This window comes from Lactuca virosa, chromosome 9 (assembly GCF_052849685.1).
Source record: "Lactuca virosa cultivar CGN04683 chromosome 9, Lactuca_virosa_CGN04683_v6, whole genome shotgun sequence".
NCBI lineage: Eukaryota > Viridiplantae > Streptophyta > Magnoliopsida > Asterales > Asteraceae > Lactuca > Lactuca virosa.
Window position 1 is genome coordinate 69,379,984 of NC_136434.1, and position 5,008 is coordinate 69,384,991.

The 5,008-nt window shown below is 29.0% G+C and overlaps 1 long non-coding RNA gene across 1 annotated transcript; it reads right to left on the reverse strand.

Annotated features, from left to right (window-relative positions):
* Positions 1-1,313: 1,313 nt before the first annotated feature.
* On the reverse strand, positions 1,314-4,222 carry LOC145138957 (uncharacterized). The gene is made up of 4 exons (XR_013721797.1): positions 3,671-4,222; positions 3,285-3,463; positions 3,134-3,190; positions 1,314-2,580 (listed from the first exon to the last, which is right to left on the reverse strand). It is a non-coding gene; the product is annotated as an uncharacterized LOC145138957 (long non-coding RNA).
* Positions 4,223-5,008: the final 786 nt, after the last annotated feature.

Consider the following 5,008-nt stretch of genomic DNA (forward strand, 5'->3'; position numbering starts at 1 on the left):
AGTATATAATCCGTGGAAACCATGGTTATAAAATTACTTAAACTTTTATAATAAAAATTTATAATTATTAATCAATTAGTTTAAATAAGTCATTTTAAATAAATTATTAATTAAGAGATATATCAAAATTTTAAAGTTATTATAACTTCAAATTTAACATATATTAGAAAATGTAAATTTGAATTTTGAAATGAGTAGTCTAATATATCTATATGACACATGATATAATATTAATGAGAAGTTGTATTAGAGTGACACTTGACAAAATGAGATTAAAACTATTAATTTATTAGAATAGAGATTTTTCTTGATGTATTCAAGTTGTTTATATAAAGAGGTTTATGGAACTGTTTGTCCTGGTCTATAAAATATGGTGAATGAAAATATGTGAACATCTCAAAAAAATATTTTGAGGTTACACAATTGTTGTCGATGTATCTTTGGTTTTTATTTATTTATTTATTTTTAAGTTTTAAAGGTTTGTATCCTTACTAAAAATAGCAATGTATTTTGTTTACTTGGGCATTAAGGCATTCCACGTTATAAATAATATCAAACAAATTATGTGTAGCTTAAACTTCAAAATAACATATTATATCACAAAAAGCATTTCTTAAACTTCTACCACAATGTGGCTTAATTTATAATTTTTTATATCGTGTTAATGCATTTGTGTTTAATTTGTTATATTCATTTTCATGGTTTATTGTTTTTTTTTCATTATATTCAAATGTATATTGCATCGTACAAACTTATTATTTTATCAAATATTTAAACTTACAAAATGCAAATTGGATATATATATATATATATATATATATATATATATATATATTAAAACAAAACTATAAACGAGAAAACTTTATAAATTAATAATTTTTTTGCGAATATTTAATTAGTCATTACAATTTTGAATTATGAATAGTTTTTTCTTTTTCAACCATGGTTTTCATGGGTTTAAACCTAGTAATAACAATAAAAATATAAATTAATTAAATCATATATATATATATGATATTAATTATTCATAAATTGGGTATATATGATATGTCAATCCAAAACTCATTATTACTAGCGGAAAAACCTGGGCTTTGCCGCGGGCCGTTTTTTGTGTTTTTTATGAAAAAAATGTAAAAGTTTTGACTGCAAGGACCAAAAGTGTCTGGCTAAAGAATTAAAAGGGTTGGAATTAACAAGTTTCTAGAAAAGGAACCAAAGTTGTCAATTCCTTAAAGTTTTGTGGCCAAACTTTGAATATTAAAAGGTTCCTAAAAAATATAAAAATTTTGATTGTAATGATCAAAAGTGTCGAAATGGCTAAAGAATGAGAGGCAAAATTGACAAAAAAAAAATACATCCAAGTTTACTATTCCTAACTCTAGAGTGGATTCCCCGCACACATGGGGTGGAAGGTGTTGAATGACTGAATGTTTCGATGTTCTCCTACACCTAAGAAAATAGAAGTACTTAGGAGATGTATATGCTTATTTGCTCCAGGTTTGCCCTCCGTTTCAGGAGTATTTTCATTATCGTGCTTGCTTTCATTTTTTGCAACCTCAGAATATATGCTCATAGTTCTTAACACACGTCCCCACACCAAGTTCTGCAATATATCAACTGTAGTGATTAAAGATTTATACTTTTTTGACCATTTAAGAAAAATAAAATTCCCAGCTATCCGTTTTTGGAAACGTTGAAATACACAAGACTTTCAAGTCTCACCATCTTACCGATTTAGCTGTTGAACTATTATTTCTCTTATGATTATTCTTATAATAGCTCGGTGACTAAGTTCATAAAATGATGAAAGCACAAGTATTTTTTGTATTTTGCCCAAAATTCTATTATGATGTATAGTAAAACTTGCTCTTACCAAAAGCTAAAAATGATAGAAGGGCATATTTGAGTGGTCATAACTCAATGAGTCGCTATACAAATTCAGATATGTTGATGACAATTAATAATTACGGATTAGTCCTTACCTTTATTGAATCTGCGTGCAAACCAACCATTGAAGGCATCATAAAAAAGGAAGGCATCATAAAAAAGGCTTAAACCTAAAAAATGACCATTTTAATATATTAACTACATCCTTTCAAAAAGAAAATGTATCCAAACTACACCACGGATCAAGATAACCAACTTTTTTTATATTACCCTTTACCTGATGAAATACAATATTGAAAAAGGTCTTTATTGGAAAAGCATATAACAATTCATTAGAACTATCCTGTACATAAAACATAAGCAGTCAAATCCATGACACACTTCAAAAACAAAAGTACGTCTATTGTCAAAGTGATGGGCGATGACAGTTTACATCAAAGATTATGAAACAACTGAATGCATTTTGAATCTATATATTTTTCTTGCACCAATCACACTCATAAGTCTTTTGAAGCATGAAACTATCAATATTATTATAGATCAATTGAGAATATTCAAGTATAAAAGCATGAAAACAAAACCTGTAAATACCACAACCACAGCAATGATATTCCGAATAGGTAATTTACTTTTTCTTTTGTTTTTATTCTTGCACCAGTCCCCTGTCACTGAGCCAGCTTCTTCAAATGACAGCTGAAATCCCACATGTCACACCATCAAAAAAGAAAAATAATATATATATATATATATATATATATATATATATATATATATATATATATAAGCTTCTTCAAAAAATTGTTTGTGTTCATGTTACTCAATTCATTATTTCCAAGTAATTATAATTCTGATTGAAATGAGTTAATGTAAAAAAATGATTCTAAAAAAGGAATTTAACATATCTAGTAACACCAATGTAAAGATTATGATAAAAAAAGGCTTTTCCAAACTTTTTACCTCAAATTACATTAAAAATAAAAAGTTTTAAGCATTTTGACGGGATTGACACTCGAATGAATATAATCTCAATTCCAATTCCACATAATCAAACCAAATTAACTAAAAACCGAATATAAACCAAACCAAATAATTCAGATATCATTTGGTTCAATTTGGTTATTCAGTTTCGGTTTTTTCTCATCACCTAGACACCTCTCCAACATTCGAATCGTATTCGATATAGTGATTTTTGAATTCGGTTTCTAAACATTAAACTCTTTATTTCTAATAACTGAAACATGGATACCTATTTTTTTTGGTTGAAATAATCTTGAATGTAGTCATCATCAACTTCCATAAACCCCTGAGCAGGTTGTCAAAAATATCACAAAAAGTTTCAATCTACAATGAAAAGCGTATCAATTTGGACAAACATAAACAATTTTTTTATCATTTACCTGTAGTAAGCACGGAAAAAAATATAGTAAAGGACAATCTGGTTCAAGCATTTCATCAAGCAGTCGGGATACATTGTGAAACTCAACTTCAAAACTCAATATCAACTGGGTAGGGCATAATTAAATTTCATGTGTAATTAGAGACTTGTTCTGTTAAACTGTAATGAATTTCACCTCACCTGTAAGGAAATTGAGTGACCTACTATCCATTAATCCAGACACACACTTTAATTTTTCTTAGCAAGAGCAATCCTGCCAGTATTAGGGGTTTCAGGTCTTCAAAGAGACATGAACGGTAGATTAATGTCGGGAAACTGAAAAGGGTAGGCCATCTGATTTCGAATGAATAAAATCGGAAAGCGACCAAAAGAAGCAAGGAAAATTACCTTGTTGCAAGTAGCTTTGGTGGAACCGTAACCGCCAAGAACGAAAACCCACCATGAAGTCTTTAGTCTTAGCACCTAAGATTGTTGGTGGTAGTGAGGCGACAGAATTCCACCAAAAGCGGTGGTTAACAAAGAGGCGAGAAGAGGGAGTCGGGAATGGAAACAAGGAATCCGCCGGCGAAACCTGCGCAATCGATCCTTCCCTCTGGCGACGGTGGACCTGAGAAAAGAGGTGGTTGGAGTCCGGATTGAAAATCGGCGGTAGTGTGAGTGATGATCGGTTGAGAGAAGAGTGCGATGAAAAAATTATAACGATCGAGAAGATATTAGATGAAGCAGTCTGTAGCTAGAGAAATGACACCAATCCTAATCTAATTGGCTTACAATGTCGGTGAAGCGGTGGAGGGTGAAATGTATTCACCGGCCAAAGCAGCTCAGAGACTAAACTTGGCAAACCTCAAAAGTAACAGGCGGTGGGGAGATAAAAAAAAAATAGGGTGATGGATAATTCAAAGGGTGATAAAGCGAGAAGAACCGAGAAGCATTAGAAGAAAAAAATAAAAAAAAAATAAAAAATGGTCCAATAAGATTAATTTACTGTTCCTAATATATATATATATATATATATATATATATATATATATATATATATATATATATATATATATATATATATATCTTAATCTTAATAAAAGAATCCAATTGTCCACAGGGCACTCTACAGATCGTTTTTCCTCAAATGTGAATTTACTCTAATACCCTTCATTCCTTTTAATTTCCGGTTATTCTGCCCTTCAATTTATATAGCATTTATTTCGTTTCCATTTTATTTAGGAATTGATAAATTACTTATCTTTATTTTTGAACTTGCGATTATAAATGGTTTAATTTGGTAAGCTTTAAATCACACTACTAAGAAAACATGTAATTAATTAATATTATATTAAATGTCTATATTGGATATTCAACTAAAAATATATGTTAATTTTAAATAATCAATGTAATAGTCTAAACAAAAATTTATATCTTATTAGCTTAATAAAATTTTATAAATTTTTTACCCGTAGTTTTCACGGGTTGTAACCTACTATATATATATATATATATATATATATATATATATATATATATATATATATATATATATATATACACACATAAATTGATGTAATAAGCAGTATATATACGTCCTTTTACTTAAATACATGATTAAATAAAAATATAAAAAATGCAGTAGCGTGTCTTCTTTGTGTTGTCTTTCATCTTAGTCGGCAACCTCGCTTTCAATATCGTAAGCTAAAAATGACATGTTTTGTTTCACAGAAATAACTACTCCAA